Source organism: Mus musculus, chromosome 2, assembly GCF_000001635.26.
Source record: "Mus musculus strain C57BL/6J chromosome 2, GRCm38.p6 C57BL/6J".
NCBI lineage: Eukaryota > Metazoa > Chordata > Mammalia > Rodentia > Muridae > Mus > Mus musculus.
In genome coordinates, this window is record NC_000068.7 from 90,937,788 (window position 1) to 90,955,758 (window position 17,971).

A 17,971-nucleotide genomic window follows, 5' to 3' on the forward strand; every position below is an offset into this window, starting at 1 on the left:
GACAAGTTAAGACATGAATATTAAACAAGGCAGGTCCCCTGTCACAGCTGAATATTCCAACCAATGGGAACAGCATAAGAGTAACAAAGCCATGTTCCTACAGAAACCCCTATCCCTAAGTCTTGATTGGTGGAATAACTTGGCGCAGATGTTTGTATATCTCAGGCTTAAGAGCCTTGTAGGAACTTGGAGTCATGGTTCAGCTCTTGAGCCTGAATTGTGTCCCTTGTTGATCAGTCCTGGGCTGTGATATAAACTATCCCAAGTTGACTGAGATTGGTGTCTAAGTGATTTGTGCAGTGATTCCCAGACCCCAACACACCCTTTGCCTATAAAATTTCATTTCTCACTTTGTGCGAGTTAGGATAAATGTTGTTAAGCTCATGGTTCCAAAGACCCAATGTAACCCCTTATATACTGACCAAGAGTTATGACATCAAAGGTTTCATGCGTTACAAGGAAGAGGAAGAAATGTTGGGGGCCATAGCTACAGAGATTCCATCTTGTATATAGTCTCCATTTCATACTAAGCTAAATTCCCAGGAACAGCTCAAATGTTCTGGATAAATCCAAGCCACTGTATCCTGCTCCAAACATCACTGGCTGGCCTCAATCCAGGCCAAGCTATCAAGTAAACCACCCGAGACACTTATTATGCAGGAAGCCACCTAAAATACCAGGTGTGAAAAACCCAATGTATTCGTGAATCTGGTTGGATGCCCCCTACCCCACGTAGTCTGTGGAGTTTTGTCTTTAAAAGTTGTTCTGGGGCTGAAGAGATGGCTCAGCAGTTAAGAGCACTGACTGCTCTTCCAGAGATCCAGAGGTCCTGAGTTCAATTCCCAGCAACCACTGTAATGGGATGCCCTCTTCTGGTGTATCTGAAGACAGCTAGAATATATATAATCTTTTAAAAAGAAAAGAAAAAAGTACAGGAGCAAAAAGTTGTTCTGTTCTGCCCCTGACTGACATAGTTTTGGATCCTGAACCCCGCCGTCTCCCTGATATATCAGCCTTTGAATAAAGTTGAATAAAGAAACATTTTGCTGGCTCAAAACTTGGTTTTCATAGTGGATTATTCCCAAATTCTCAGACCCTAACAACGCAAACATTATTTTCATCATTATCCCTCCAATGAAATAAATTCTCTGCAGTAACCCTAACGACTCTTAGAAATCTTCCATTACCAGCAGGACTAATTTTTTCTCCTAACAGTTATTTTTTTTGCCAAGAGTCTTATTCAAGAACTAGTTAAAAATACCAGTGTTCCATCTTTCATAACCACTCTAATTTTTCCTAACGTATCCATCTATATGCAACTAATTCAAGTTACATCTCTAACTCCATTCCCATCAATCAACAACAAGAAGGTAGAAAACCAATTTGAAAATTGGAACGAACAGGCCGGGTGTGGCGATACACGCCTTTAATCCCAGCATTTAGGGGAGGCAGAGGCAGGCGGATCACCAAGTGAGTTTGAGGTCAGTCTCAGTAACAAGAGGGAGTTCTAAGACAGCCAGAGCTACACAGAGAAACTCTCAAAAAAACAAAACAAACAAAAAAAAAAAAAAACAAAAAACAACCAAAGCTTTACAGTACAATTTAGGTAATTTGATAATGAACAACCTAGGGGCTAATTGTTTTGATCTACATGATTGTTTGTGCCTCTAGCACAGGGGAAAACTCTTGGCTGCTGCTTGGGGCAGGGGTGGGGGCTGCCTTAGTGAGTGTGGTAGGGTAGGGTAGGGTATAACCGGCATTTGTGGATATATATTTTGCTTTAGGAAGCTAAGTGATAAAGAGAAATAATTGCCAACTCATGAGTAATTTGTAAATTGATGGAGCCCTGACCTCCCAGAACTAAGTTTTCTCAATCTGCATTTCATTGTCTCACATTTCACTGACTTTGTGTAATAAACAACACACTTAATGCGTGAATCCAGCTAGATGCAGGTTAGGAATACCGAATCCTAAAAGGGGGTGCTGGATTCGTAAAAAGTGTTTTAATTGTTATTTTTTTTCCCAAGAAGAGTAGGTTTGGACTGGGTAGTCTCTTAATAGAATACTTAAGAGCTTTCTGGTGCCGCAGGGATTTTTGCCAGATTGCGCATGCATGCAGTTGAACATCTCTGTACAGGCACTTCCCTAACTCTGAAAGCTTGCAACACACATTCCATCAGAAGGAAGGCCTGGATACAGTTGTCTGTATGCTGATGTGCAAAAAGAAAGGGTGTGCCCTGCGTCCAGTGTTAGCCAAGCACCCATCATTCATTCATTCATTCATTCATTCATTCATTCATTCATTCATTCATTCGATATTTATTATGTGTATTTTTCATTGCCAAGCTGCGTTGCTTGCCCGCCAGAGGTGCAGCTAGTGCGGTGCGCAGAGGCAAGAACTTCAGATTCCCAGGCCGGGGTCTTCCCTCCAGTGCAGCTCTGAGACAAAGAGATGCACCCCTACAGCTCCCAGGGCTGAGGGCTCCGCCCGCGGCCCCCAGGGTTTCAGAGCGACTGCTCCTTCACTCCCCGGCCGGAGGGGGCGCTGCAGCGCCGGCCCTCCGCCCGCCCCTGCGCGGCGCTCGGCTCGGCTCGGCGCTGGCGGGCGGCGCCGCGGTGGTACGTTCCCCTTCGCCGCCCGCCCCCTCCGCGGCGGCCCTCCCCGCCGGTGGTAGGTGCCGGAAGTGCCGCCATTTTGGGGTGTTCTGCTCTGGCGGCAGCGGCAGCGGCAGAGGCGGCGGCGGCGGCGGGACGCGGAGGCTCCCCCGGGATTCGGCCTCAGCAGCGAGGCAGCGGCGGCTGCGGAGGAGCAAGGCAGCAGCTGAGGCAGCGGCGGGCTCAGGTGCAGCCGCTGGTGAGTGCGGCGGCCGCAGGATAACGGGCCGCGGGATGAAGGGAGGGAAAGAGAGGGAGGCTGGAGGGAGGCGCCGCGGGGCGGGTCAGGTTCGGGCGGCTACGGGTCACAGGGCCCTCCGGGTGCGGTCGCTCCCGCTTCCCCGCACCCCGGGGACCAGGCCGCGGACTGCTCGGGACTCGGGGGCCCATTCGCGTCCGCCCGGCGCGTGCCCCTGCTCCCAGGGAGACCCGCCCTCCTCGTGGCCTGGCCCCGGCTCCCTTGCCCTTTGCCTCCACTCTCCCGGCCCCGAGGGCTTGCTTCCTGCACCGCACCCGAGTCCTCCTCTCCGGGTCCGCTGGGCGAGATCGCGGCTGTCTACCCGAGACGCCGCTTCCCTGACCCTGTCGCCCCACGTGTTCTTCGTGCCCACCCCCGGGGGTGTCCTAGATTCCCGCCCCTAGAAGGCAGCGCTCCTCTCGATCCTCCGGAGCTCTTGCAGTTCTCGCCCTGGGGCCGCTTTGGCTCGCCCTACCCCCCACATCAGGTGCTCGCTCGCCCAGTCAAGGCCTAGTAGCAGGGCTCGAATCTCGCACCCAGGAGCGGGGACGGCTCTGGAGGGTGCCTTCTTCGCTAGGTCCCAGGCTTTGGATTTAAAGTCGGTAGTGGTGTCTCGGTTGTGGTGGTTCTGACAGGATGTTGTTTTAATTTTCTCCGACCATTGCATATGCTTTTTAAGGAGCTTCTCATTGGTTTAGAGACTGATTCCGGGGAGAAAGTGTGAGATTTTGGTCAGAGCTTGGTTTAGCACAACAGAATCTCTTTCTGGTGCTCAGAGTTAATGCTGTATATAAAAGCTGTTGAACAGTTTTAAAGAGCATAGACTCTGTTGATAATGTCTGCATTGTTAGGAGGTTACAAACACCCTTTGCACACACTTAAAAGGAACTTAACCTTTAAAAGATCTCTTCTCTGTCTTCTAGTCTCTGAGTTGAAGAGGTTTGAATTGCACTTTTTCACTTTTTCCAGTTTGTTTCTTTTTAGATCCTTAGAATGACGGTGTCTTCAGATGGAATTGCTTAGAGTTCTTTTTGGTTTTGGCATTAACAAGTGTACTTGGAAAATCATGGAGGTTAGAATGGACCAACTGCAACGGCACTGATTTTTTTTTTCTCTCTATACTAGTTTTTATATTAGTAGTTTTATTGCCTGAGAGTGTGGTTTCTGATCATGACCTAGGGAGGATTGAAAGCCATGCTTATGGTAAAGCAAAGCTGGGATTTGCAGCTGTTACTTTAGCTGGCAAGCTTATGAGTTCTCTTGGTTTCTTCTTCTCCACCACCTGTTTCTCTTAAGAATGGCTCTTGGCTCCAGAGCCTACGTCTCCATCCTCTCATTCATTCTTACCCTTTGGGTTTTCTTTTCCCAAGGATCCATTAGCAAGAGGGGCTGTTACAGTTGAAAGGGTTGCTTTTTTTTTTTTCTTCAGTGCTTTGGCTTTCTCACAAAGGAAAGTGACTTATTTGCCCAAGGTTATTATAGCAAGTGCTTTTAAAACATCTCCCACCAAAGGTTTGCTTGCTTTGCCTTTGTAAAAAAAAATTCACAACACTATCACACTATCATGAGCAATGATGCAGATTTAAGATGTGATGGAATGGCAAGGGCTCTGGGCTTGAAGTTAGAAAATCTACACAATTTTCAAATCTTTTTGCAGTAGGTTACTAGTTGGTCAAGTCATTCTTTTATTATGATCCTTGTTTTAATCTCCACAATCCTCTAGAAATTGGTGTCCATTAGTGTTAGTTAACCAATGATTGTACCTGTGGGCTGCTGGGCAGATAGTGAAAATTGGAGCCAGAATGACTTATGTTCTAAAGATGTCTGCATACTTTTCTTGTTACAGAAGTTGCAGATTCATTATAAAACATACTGGTAATTCAAATGGGAAAAAAATCTTACCTTTCGGAGATTGTTGTTAAAATGGGTGTGTATGTGTACAACTTTACCCTGTGGGCCCCTCCAACCCCCCCAAGACAGGGTCTTCCTATGAAGTCCTCACTGGCCTACATCCCAAGTGCTGGGATTACGGTGTATACTGCCGCATCTTTCCAACTTTGTCTTCATCACTTTAGCCTTCTTTTGTCAGTGTGTGTTCTTTTGTGTTACTGGGAATGCAGCTCTTGGCCTCCCACAGTTGATAGGCATGCTGTCTTCCACTGAGTTTTTTCCCTAGTCCACATCCTTTTCTTTTTTTCCTAGGGGTAGGATCTTCATTTTCTACAGCTCAGGCTGACCTTGAAATTCCCTGTAATTCTACCTCAGTTTCCCAAGTGCTGGACTACTGGTCTATGCCACCATGCCTGTCTTGTACATGGTGGAGAAGCATTTATTATTTACCAAAGTAGACTTATCCTAATCAGCTTGGTTGTGTTGTCCCCTTCCCCCATCTTGAATTCCTGACCTCTTGCCCCGTCTCATAAGTTATAGAAAAACAAGTGTGTCACTACGCCTGGCTGTGATGTAGCTTTAATAGTAGGTGGTAGGCTTTACTAGCCATGTTTTATTCTTAAGTATATGGTGTTTCATCAGCTTGTTTGTATAACACATGCATACTGCCCAGGAGGGTCAGAAGAGAATGCTGGGACCCCCAGGAGTTGGAGTTAGAGAAATTGTAGGAGATGTGACTCGGATTCTCTGAGCCATCTCTCCAGCTCCCAGCCACACTTTAAATAATTTTAAGTAATGATCTGTAGTATAGTTTCTGCTCACAAGAGATAGGCCAGTAGATCCTCCACTCAGCATAGGAGCAGAAGAATCCCTCATTTAAAGATGTGGGTCAGAAGAAAGAGTAAGACAGGAAATTAACAGAGACCTATTGTATATATGTCCACTTTGTGTGTGTGTGTGTGTGTATGCTCTAATAAGAAGTAGGTTGTAGATGGTAGCAGTAGTGGATACCTTGGGGGAAAGACAGCTCTCACCTAGAGGAAGCAAGAGCATAGGCTTCTCTGTGCAGGGATTTTGGTCTTCCCAACAGATAGATCTGTACCCCCTGCCTCCCTGAGACAGGGAGGGTTTGTGTATAGCCCTGGCTGTCCTTAAACTCCCAGAGATCCTCTTGCCTCTGCCTTCAGAATGCTGGGATCAAAGGTGTGTGCTACCACCCAGCTAGCTCTGTACTCTGTAAACCAGCAAGTAATAGGATTTGATTAAGTTCTTTCATCTGCCTTGTAAAAAAGTGCTTTTTTAAAAATACAATTCATACACCATATAATTTATCCATTTAAGGTATACAAGTCAGTGGCTTTAAATTTAGAATTACTGGTTTTTGTTGTTGACAGTAGCCTGGCTATGTCGCCCTGGCCAGCCTCAAACTTACTATTGTAGACTGGGCTGGTCTGCCTTCCAAGTACTGGTACTAACAGAAATGTGTCACATGCCTGGCCTGTTTTTGTTTTTATTTCTTTTCCTTACAGGTTTACTATCCCATATTCTAAATGCTTGAGTCCAGAGGTGCTCTGAGGTTTAAGACCTTTGTTTTTATTTTTCTGAGACAATGTCTCACTATGTAGTTCAAACCAGCTAAGTAGACCAGGCTGCCTCAAACTCAGAGATCTACCTGCCTCTGCCAAATATTAGGATTAAAATCAAGTGTGCAATGATGACCAACTGGGGTTTGGTTAAAAAAGATTTTTGGGGATGGAGATATTTACATGTACATAATGAGATATCTTGAAGTACCAACATGAGCTCTATTTATCCTGTATACTTTTCTACATGTAGACTCGGGTGCCCGGCATAGATATACTCAGAAGTAGGCAGGCCTACTTATGTGGTGATTGTGTTTGAGAAACCCTCATGCTAGTTCTGTGCAGCTATACTAGTTTATTTTAAATTTAATTCATTAATTTTGCCACTGGGCCTCACTATGTAGCCTTGACTGGCCTAGAACTCCAGTAGACAAGGCTGGTGCCTGTCTCTGCTTCCTGAGTACTGGGATTAAAGGCATGTATCATCTGGCTATTTTAATTGTGCATTCTTGTGTGTTTGTGGAGAGAGAGAATGAATATGAATATGTATGCCACTTGTGTGCAAAGTGCCCATAGAAGCCAGAAGAGAGCATTGGATCCCTCTAGAGCTAGAATTACAGGCTGTTGTGAGCTATCTGATATGGGTGCAGGGAACTGAACTAGATCCTGACAGAGTATGAAATGGTCTTAATCAATCACTAAATCATCATGTATCCCAGGCTAATCTTTAATCTGCTGTAAATATGAGGATGACCTTGGAAGACTGATTCCCCAGTGTCTACTTCCAAAGGCTATTTCAGAGGTATATCATTAGTTCAATTTTTTGTGGTGCTGAGGATTTAATCCATACTCAGAGCTTTGTGTCTATAAAGCAAGTACCCTGCCAACCGAGCCTCATCTCAAGCCCACCTAGGCCACTTTATAACCCATCAGCAGTGATAAGCATTCCAGGTGCTTTGCAATGCTTGTTTCTGTGATTTTGTTTAAAATATAATTATTTGTGCAGTGTCTCTATGTATAGGTGTGTGCTTGTTGTGGTACAATGTGGAAAAGAAGTCAGAAGACAATTTTTGAGATTCAGTTTTTTCTTAACATATGACTCTTGGGGAGAGAGTTGATTCTTTTCTTCTACCAAGAGGGTCCCGGAACTCAGGCTGTCAGTCTTGGCAACAGGCTGCTTTACTTGCTGAGCCATCTTGATCTTGCTGGACCTTGTAGCCACACTATTTTATTTTTAATTTATTTTTATTTATGTGTATGAGTGTGTATCTGTATGTCACATGTGTGTACCCACCCATTCGGATCAGAAGAGGGTGCTGGTTGCCTAAAAGCTGGAGTTACAGGTGGTTGTTGTGAGCTGTCCCATATGGGTAGCTGGGAACCAAATTTGGGTTTGGGTCCTTTGGAAGAGCATAGCAAGCATCCTTAACTGCTAAGCTGTATCTTTAGCCCCCATAGTCTTTTTGTGTTTAATTAGAATTGTTATGTGTATGTGTGTGACTGTATGTATCAGTGGTGTCCTTGAAGTCAGAAGAGGTAGTCAGATCCTCTGGAACTGGAGTTACAGATGATTGTAAGCTGCCACATGGGTACTAGAAACTGAACCCAGGTCCTCTAGAAGAACAGAAAAGTACTTTTAACTGCTGATCCACCTCTCCTGTCCCTATTTTTGTTTGTGTGTGATGTTGCTATATAGCCTAGACTGGTCTCTGTTGTAGTCTGCCTTCATCTCCCCTTTTAGTTTTGTTCTGATTTCAAGACAGTCTTTTTTTTTTTTTTTTTTTTTTTTTGGTTTTTCAAGACAGGGTTTCTCTGTATAGCCCTGGCTGTCTAGACAGTCTTTTGTATCCCAGGCTGGCCTTAACTTGTGGTAGGGGCATGGATGGCTTGAACCTGTGGTTTACTTGTCTCCACTTCTCAAGAGCTAGGGTGGCAGATGTATACCTTTCCTTATATATGTGGTTCTGGAGCCCACCAGATTAAACATACACACACACCCGCACCTACTTTACACTTTTTGTTTCTCGATACAGGATTTTGTCCCAGTTTGTCATCAAATACTACTTGTAGCTGAGGGTGACCTTAAATTCTTTCTTTATTTTTTTATTGTTTGAGACAAGATCTCTCTAGGTATTCCTGGCTGTCCTAGAACTCTGATGTAGACCAGGATGACCTTGAACTCACCGTGATCCTCCTACTTATGACATCCAAGTGCTGAGATTAAAGATGTGCACCTGGCTATCCTACTGCTTCTTACCTGTTAAAAATTGAGATTCCAGATGTGCCATTATGTCTAATCTAGTTCAACTGTCCTTTCTCCCCCACCCCTTTTGTTTTTAGACCAAATCTTCTTTCTTTGTAGTTGGGACTGGTCTGGAATTCATTATGTCACCTAGATTGGCCTTAAACTTATTTGAATATATTATCTTATCCTCTCTCCCAAGTTGGAACCTTAGGCTTGAGCCCACCATGCCTGATTTTCTGAGTTGAATTTCTAGCAGGCTCCAGAGTTGGCTGCTGTTGATTTACCCACTCTTTGCTTGATATATCTTGGCACACAGAAACAGCCAACAGGCAAGTAAAATAGAAACAAGAAAAGTTGGATAAAAAACTTCTGTAATTGAGAGTTGATGTTTTTTTTTTTTTTTTGGTTTTTCGAGACAGGGTTTCTCTGTATAGCCCTGGCTGTCCTGGAACTCACTTGGTAGACCAGGCTAGCCTTGAACTCAGAAATCCACCTGCCTCTGCCACCCAAGTGCTGGGATAATGTTTCCTTTTTTAAATTGTAGAATCCTTAATGTAGAAGCTTAATGGTTTGAAAAAGTGGTGTGTCTTGCATGGGATGCAGCTTGAGAGGAAAGTTGTGATAGCCTGACATGCAGTATTTATAAATTGTTATCACCATTGTGACCTTTCCCCCCACCCCCACCCCCATCTTTAAAGATAACTGTAGTAGGAGAGAAGCTTGGGTTAAGAGCACTTGCTGTTCTTCCAGTGAACCCAGTTTCAGTTTGCAGTACCCATGTGTTAGCTCACAACTGTCTGTAACTCCAGTTCCAAGGTATCTGACACTCTTGGCCTTTGTGGGTCAGCACATGTGGTGCACCTGTGTATGTAGAGGCAAAACACACACACACCCGTAAAGATAATAACTCTGAACTTAATACCAGAATTAACTTATAACTTGAGCAGTGTTGGTAATTTCCTCTGTTATAGTACTGTACTGTTTTTCTAAATGTTTTCATTTTTTGAGAATTTTATACAATATATGTCTTGGTGTTACTGTTTTAGTGTAGAAATACTACCTAAAGCAACTTGGGGAGGAAAGGGTTTTTTGACTTCCAGTTCCACATTGTAGTTCATCATTGGAAATCAGGACAGGAATTCAGACAGGGCAGGAATCTGCAGGTAGGAGCTGATGCTGAGGACATGAGGGGCATGCTGCTTACTGGCTTTTCCTCATGGCTTGCTTTGCCTGCCTGCCTGCCTGCCTCCTTCCTTCCTTCTTTTTTTTTTTTTTTTTTTTTGAGACAGGGTTTCTTTGTGTAGCCCTGGCTGTCCTGAAACTCACTGTGTAGACCAGGCTGGCCTCGAACTCAGAAATCCGCCTGCCTCTGTCTCCCAAGTGCTGGGATTAAAGGCATGTGTCACCACTGCCTGGCAAAGGTTGTTTTCTTGATGAGATTTTTACACTTATCTAATAATTGTTTTTTTGTTTTTTTAATCTTTGTCCTAAAACTGTCTGTTAGAATTCCTTAAACAACATTTTCTTTTCTCCTTTTTTCTTTATTTCCCCCAATCCTTTATTTTTTTTAATTTTTTTTAAAGATTTATTTATTTATTATATGTAAGTACACTGTAGTTGTCTTAAGACACACCAGAAGAGAGTTTCAGATCTCGTTACAGATGGTAGTGAGCCACCATGTGGTTGCTGGGATTTGAACTCGGGACCTTTGGAAGAGCAGTCAGTGCTCTTAACTGCTGAGCCATCTCACCAGCCCCCCCCCCCCCCAATGAAATTTTATTCGTGTGTATATGTGTCTTTGTCTGCCAGTATTAGCAGGGGCCAGAGAGGGCATTGGATCTACTGAGCTGACTGACATGGAATTTGAACTAGCATCATCTAGAAAAGCAACCAGTGCTCTTAACTGCTGAGCCATCTCTCCTGAGACATCCCTTGTTTCGGAGGCAGTCTCTCATTCATGTAGCCTAAGTCCAATTTTGTATGTAGCCAATGATGACTTTGAACTCTTTTTCTTTTTTTTTAAGATTTATTTATTGTTATATGTAGATATACTGTAGCTGTCTTCAGACACCCCAGAAGAGGGCATCAGATCTCATTATAGATGGTTGTGAGCCACCATGTGGTTGCTGGGATTTGAACTCAGGTCCTTTAGAAGAGCAGTCAATATTCCTAACCGCTGAGCCATCTCTCCGGCCCCCGCCTTTGAACTCTTGATCTTTATGCCTGAGCTTTTCAAATGTTGACACATATGCTTGATAACCTTTTCTTGGCTTTTTAAAAACTTTATTTTGTGTGTGCCTACATTTGTTTGCAGCTGGGCGTGGTGGCACACACCTTTAATCCCAGCTTTAATCCCAGCACTCGGGAGGCAGAGGCAGGCGGATTTCTGAGTTCGAGGCCAGCCAGGGCTACACAGAGAAACCCTGTCTCGAAAAACAAAACAAAACAAAACAAAACCCATTTGTTTGCAGGTGTGCCATGTCTTGAACAAAGAGAACCTAGGGCAACTTGTGGTAGTTGGTTTTCTTCTTCCATCTTTACATGGAGTTTGGAAGTCAAATTCAGCTCATTAGACTTGTGTGGTGGCAGCTAGTTCTTCTACCTTTTTAAAAGTTGGGTAGGGTATAGTGGTAGGGTATCATGGTGCAGTCTTTAATCCCAGTACTTGGGAGGCAGAGACAGGCAGATCTCTTGAGTTTGAGGCCAGCCTTGTTTACAAAGTAAGTTCCAGGATAACCAGGGCTACACAGTGAGACCCTGTCTTGAAAAACAAAACCAAAGCAACCCTTTACTTTAGGAAGCTGAGAGTCCCAGGCCTGTAAGCTATATAGCAGCATTGTCTGAAGAACATTATCCCCAACTGCCTTACCTTGCCTCTCCCCCATAAAACAAAACCTGACTCTCATAAGCTGGAGAATGAATGTTAAATTTTCTCTAAGCAAAAGGATACAGAGCTGGTATTTTTTCTCTCATTAAACATGATTTTACAATGCAGCCTGGTCTGGTCCAGGCTAGCCCTGAACTTTGAAGCCTGGTGCTTTAGCATACCAAGGGTTGTTTGTTACAGAAGTACTTCTGTTCTTGGAGGATTTCTAACTTGTATACAGAGGGCTTGAATTTCATAGAAACTTTTCCTTTCAAAAATCGAGAAAGCCTAGTGAAAGGACATGATGTAAATATATTTCATTCCATGATTTAAAGCATTTTAACTTTAAATTTAAATGTAAAGTTTTGTGACTTAATTCTGTGTGATATCAAATCAAGGACTTTGTGCCTAACCTTTCAAGAAAAGGACGAAAGTTTTCCAAGCTTCTGATTCTTGTTTTTTCTTTCCCTACACTTAGAATACATGGTAGCAAATGTTGAAGAGTGGTCTAGTTTAGTGGTTATATTGAAATTGAAGATATTATAATTGATTAGAATGTGCTTCTTTGGTATATGTTCAGTCTACCCTCTAATTTGTGGCATTGATGTTCATCTCTAATAAAATGAAGCTGACTAATTTTTTTCTTCACCAGCTTTGTTTGTTTTGTTTTTGAGAGGTTGTCTCTATGTAGTTCTGGCTGACCTGCTGGCCTGCAACTAGCAATATGGTCTATGTTTCCTCAAACTCAGAGATCTGCCTGCTTCTGCTTCAGGAGTTCTGGGATTAAGCCCAGCTTTCAGAGCGGTTAAGTTTGGGTGGGTAGGTAGGTCTGTCTATATGTCTTATCTTTCTTTTTTATTGATTCTCTCTGAGTTTAACATCATGCACCCCAGTCCAACTCATCTGATACCCACTCAAATCTTCCCTTGCTACCTCCCCACTCAAAAGAAAATAAAAATAAACAAAAAAACCCCCAAAGCGTAGAAAACACCTTTCCGTAGAAGCTGAATGTCATAGTATGTCCCACAGTCTACCCCTCTGTCCACACATTTGCTTGCACATGTTCATTATAATGAGTCATTGGTCTGGTTCAAAGTCTCTCGCTTCTGTGACTCCATCAATATCAGATGCTCACCAGTGGTTGTCCTGTTGATGCCCTGTGTCATGGAGATCCTGCAGCTTTGGATTAGCAAGACCAGCCCTTTCACGTGCTCCAACGGTTCACAGATGAGGCAGATTTTGGGGTGGGCCAATTCAAAGCCCTGGATGTGGGCTTGGGAGGTAGGTAGCAGAGCTGGTCAGCTGAGGGTGGGGTGGGGGAGGGGTGCATGGTCAGCTCTCCCACTCTCATCCTCTTGGGCTGCCTCACTCATTCACTCATGCCTCCAGAGCCAGCACTGCTGCCCAGTTGAAGCCTTGGGCCCTCTCTCCCCTCTCCCAAGTGCTGCAGTGGGCAAGAGGCTAGGGCAGTCCAAGGACTCTCTCACTGTCAGGGCTGGCACATCTGTTTTCCTTCTCAGGGCCAGCTCCACTGTGCTGCCCCAGTGAGGAGCAGGGCTAACTCTCCCAGCTAGTAGCAGGTGGCAAGAAGGATGAGGGCATCACCTCCAAACCCACCCTCTCATGCTTGCCACTCACCAGCTGCAGTACTTGGGGTCCTGTACCTTGCCTGGGCAGCAAGAGGAGGTGGTCCTGGTGGAGGGGGTGCAGGTGAGCCTGCCCTACCATTCATGTGCTCTGAGGTGGTATGGGCATAGGGGTAATGCTACTCCCAGACCCCTGCCTCCACTCACCACCCTCACACCACCTGAGGCAGTTGGGTGAGCTGGCTCAGAGAGAATAAGCTGTCTGCTGAGCTGTTCAGTTTTTAGTGTTAGGCCTTTAATTTTGTAAGGTCCTTTTTTTGGAGTTATGTAACATTGCTATTCTTCAGCAAAAGCATCTCCAGGTTAGGAACTGTTGCAAGTGTATCTTTTTTATCTTTGTTCTTTTACTTTTTTGTTTCCTGTGTGGTGGGAGCAAATTCTAGAAGAAAATAGGGGAATGTGATACTTGGTGATAATGTAGGGCAACTAATAGTCTATTCTGAGTAGACCTTTTTTGTTTTGGACCTGACCTTATTTGGTTATATGTTAAAGTTTTCTATTATATATGTCTGTCCCCTTTTTTTTTTTTTTTGAGACAGTGTTTCTAGAGCAGACTGGCTTTGTAATCAGAGATGCCACCTGCCTCTGCCTCCTTGAGTAAAGGTGTATGTCACTACCACTGGGCTGGAGCAGATCATCTACTGTAGAGGCTTTTCCCAGTTTCTTTGTGTGGGGGACATATTCTTTTCCACAATTCTCCTTCCCCCACACACTGTAGTCACCTAGCTCAGCGGTTCTCTCCTGGGCCAATATTGTCTGTCGTGGTGATGCTGTGTTTGGTTGGAGTGGGCTATTACTATGGAGAAACCATGTGCTGTTTATTAGCCATTTGCCTTACTCTGACTGCCATCTGAGCAGGAAACTTGTAGGGACTAAGGAGCAGAAGGATAACATGATAGTGGTAACTACTTGAAATTTTTAACCATTTGATATTGTTATCTAGCTGATGATTTCTTTCTGAAGAATATCTACTGGTTATGGAATTAGAGTCACTTCAAGCTGTATGAGAGGCTTTCTTCAAGGATATTTCACTAGGAGCTATTTATCTGGTAAAAGATTATTTGTTAGGTCTCTATTTCTTTTATGTGGTAGTGAGGGGAACAGGGTCATGGCTATATGTATGGTAGACTAGTCTGTATACTCCTGAGTTAATGTCCCAGGCCCTCCCTTGTTTTGGAACAGGGTCTTACTGAGTTTCCCAGCTTGGCCTTGAACTCTTGATCCTTCTTTCTCAGTCTTCTGGTGTAGCTAGGATTTCAAACTTGGGCCATCAAGCCTTGCTAGGTCCCTATTTCTTAGGTAGTTAAGAGAAGCAAGCATCACATTTTGTTTTTCCAAAACAAGGTTTCTCTGTGTAGCCCTGGCTGGCCTGGAACTTGCTCTGTAGACCAGGCTGACCTCGAACTCTTGAGATCAGATTGCTTCTACCTCCTGAGTTGTTGGGATTAAAGAGGACGTCCACCAGGCTGTCAGCATTGCATTTTGTATTTAGCGGTGTTCTTCGGCTTTTCCCTGCTCCTACCTAATTCAATTCGTATTTGCCTTAAAACATTTTAAAGCTGGGCTATACAGAGAAACCCTGTCTCAAAAAACCAAACCAAACCAAAACAAATAAAACAGTTTTTAAAAGGGATTTTACAAATTCATTTTTTTTATGCCAGGCATGGTGACACATACCTTTAATCCCAGTATTTGGGATACCAAGGCTCTATGAATTCAAGGCCAGCCTAGTCTCCATAGCAAGTTACAGACCAGCCAGAGTTACATGGTGAGAGCCCTTCTCAAAAAAGAGAATAGTAACAGTAACAGTTTATTGCATGTGGGGGCAGGGTGTTGCACAGCCATAGTGTGTACATGTGCAGGTCTAAAGACATCTTGGTATAGTGGCTTCTCCTTCTACCCGTGGCATCTGAGGAATGAACTCTCGTTCATTCCTGTAATAGCTTTATGCTATGAGTTCATATTTTATTAATGATACCTTCATTTAAGTAAATTTTTAAGTGTTTTGAGGAACAAATCACCCTATGTTTATTGTATTTTTTATATCTTTGTAGGAGCCCTGGTCATGCAGTTGGTTAGTGTGTAACATTTATATGTTATCTTTTAGTACAGGCTTTCAGGCATCAAGGCAGGCCATGAAGTCAGGGTCCTCTCACCTTTTCCCCTTCCCATCACTGGGATAATAGAAGTGAGTTATGACTTGAGGCCTTCCTTCAGGTTTTTGTTTGTTTTGTTTTGTTTGATAGAACATTTTCTTGCCCTGGGTGTCCTGCAACTCCCTCTGTAGACAGACAAATCTGTCTCTGTTGCTGTCTCTGCCTCTGCCTCCTGAGTTATTGGGGTTAAAGGTGAGCACCACCACTGCCCACCCTTAATGTTTTTTTTTATAACTATTTATTTATTATTTATTTATGCATACATGACTGACAAAATAATATTGTATCCTGATAGGAAATTTAATGAACCATTATTTTGCAAAGTTTTTGTGAGACATGGGACTTGTTTTCATTTTTTGTTAAGTAACTTATTTAAAATGACTTATATTTTCTTTTCCTTTTTTTTTTTTTTTTCTTTTGAGCTAGTGTTTCTCTGTGAAGTTCCTGTTGTTCTGGCCTCAGCCTCCTGAGTACTAGGAGTAAAGGCGTGTGGCCCACTTTATTTATTTTTTTTTTCCTCTTAAAAAATGCTAATGGGCTTGAGTAGAACACAGTAATGTAGGTTGAATGTCACTTGAGACTTTAAATAAAGGGTGCCGATGAGTGGCTGTGTGCCCAGTCGCTGGAGTCTATCTGGTGTGGACTCAGTAATTTCATGAATTATCTGTAATGGGAATATAGCAGTGTTTTTCTTTTTGAGAAATGTTAATAAGGCAAAGAAGAAAGCTATGAATATGACACTTTAGCATTTCTGATTTGATTGTTTTTATTTCATTAATCATTTGAGTTTTAGTAAGTAGACAGACTATACCAGAGAAATGTGGAATTTTTTTTGGGGGGGAGTGGTTTTTCGAGACAGGGTTTCTCAGTATAGCCCTGGCTGTCCTGGAACTCACTTTGTAGACCAGGCTGGCCTCAAACTCAGAAATCCACCTGCCTCTGCTTCCCAAGTGCTGGAACTAAAGGCGTGCGCCATCATTGCCTGGCTGAATCTCCTTTTTGTTTCTAGATTGTGTGCTATTAAACTGATGTAGCAAACTGATGTCCTCTAAGCTTGTATTCACTTTCAAGTTTCTGAGAATTCATGAGATGATACTTTATTATATATTCATTTTCTTGTTTTTATTGTATGCTGTTTCTTTTTAATAGCTCCTGGATATATTTTCAAGGGCAATTAAAAAACAGCTTACAGACCTCTTTACTAAATTAATTTGGGTTATAGATGGAGTTGGGAAACTAGAAACAGAGCCTGTGACCAGCTACAGCAGAATTTAGGTGAGTAAATGACCCCAGCTGGATTCTGAACTGCTTTCTTGATGCCTAATTCCTACCTTTTAGCTGACGTAATTTCCTTTGAACCATTTTCTCCCCTTTAAGCTTGTAAATTTGAGATTGTTGTTCTGCTTTATAAGATTCAGGTGCTTTGTTTTGTTTTCAACGTATCTTACTAACATTTATATTTAGACTCTAAAATTATTACTATTTAAGATCAGTGATAGGCTTTTATGGACACAAGGACATTTCTTGAACTTCTCAAGATATTTTTCTAGCTTTCATGTCTTTGTAGCCTTGATATTAAAGATCATTGCTATGAAATCAGGTGCTATTTTAAATTATTATTGTAATTTTTTGTTTTTGTTTTTTGTTTTGTTTTTCGAGACAGGGTTTCTCTGTCTCCTGGCTGTCCTGGAACTCACTTTGTAGACCAGGCTGGCCTCGAACTCAGAAATCTACCTGCCTTTGCCTCCCGAGTGCTGGGATTAAAGGCGTGTGTCACCATGCCTGGCTGGCCTGTTTTCTTTTTAAAAAAGAAAACACACACACACACACACACACACACACACACACACACACACACAGGTGTTTTGCTTACATATATGACTTTGCACCTCACACATACCTGGTGTCTTCAGAGGCTAGAAGAGGGCATTGGATCTTCTAGAAACTAGAGTTATAGGCTATTGTTTGTTGATAATGTGGTTGCTGGAAATTAAATCTGGGTCCTCTGGAAGCCAGTGCTTTTAGCTGCTGAGCCATTTTTTTTCCACCTTAGAGCTATGGCTCAGTGTTGAATGTTTGATGTTCTTGCAGGGACCCAAATTCAATTCCTAGCACTCACAAGGTGGTTTAGATCTCAGTAACTTCAGTTCTAGGGAGTCCTATGCTGCCTTTTGACTTCTGCAGACACCAAAGGTCTTCAGACAACACACCTGTTGTGGACATACATGCATGTAGGCAAGATACTCAGATAAATTAAATAAATATAAATGATACATGAGTGAATGGTCTGGGACTGTAACTTTGATAGAGTGGGTGCCTATCTATAGGTTCAATTCCCAATATGACAAAAACTAAAACAAGAACCTAAAAAAGGGAATCTTCTGGGAGCTAAATGGCACTGTACATTGGTGGAGAGTGGTAGTTATCTCTTATACACAAATCCTGGGATGATATGCACCACCAGTATTTGGCAGGCTGAAAGGTTTCTAAAGTCATGTAAGGAAGCTAAAGTTTCTTGAAGTTGCTATAGTTGAATAGTTGAAACTATTGTTTATTTTTTGAGTCAGAGTTTCTCTGTGCAGCTCTGCTTGTCCTGAACTCATTTTGTAGACTAGGATGGCCTCGAAGTCAAAGATCTGCCTGCCTCTGCCTCCCAGAGTGCTGGGATTAAAGGTGTGTGCCACTACTGCTT

The 17,971-nt window shown here is 43.2% G+C and overlaps 1 protein-coding gene across 22 annotated transcripts in view; it reads left to right on the top strand.

The window, feature by feature from the left end:
- Positions 1-2,471: 2,471 nt before the first annotated feature.
- Positions 2,472-17,971, top strand: part of Celf1 (CUGBP, Elav-like family member 1) — a 79,239-nt gene continuing 63,739 nt past the window's right edge. For 9 of the 22 annotated variants that reach the window (XM_030247083.1, XM_030247114.1, XM_030247115.1 and 6 more), the window contains exon 1: positions 2,578-2,854. The gene's annotated coding sequence lies outside the window, so the exon portion shown is untranslated. Of the gene's footprint in view, positions 2,855-16,501; positions 16,555-17,971 lie in introns of all 22 variants that reach the window. The other 13 variants (XM_030247102.1, XM_030247109.1, XM_030247110.1 and 10 more) reach the window with 6 other exon arrangements.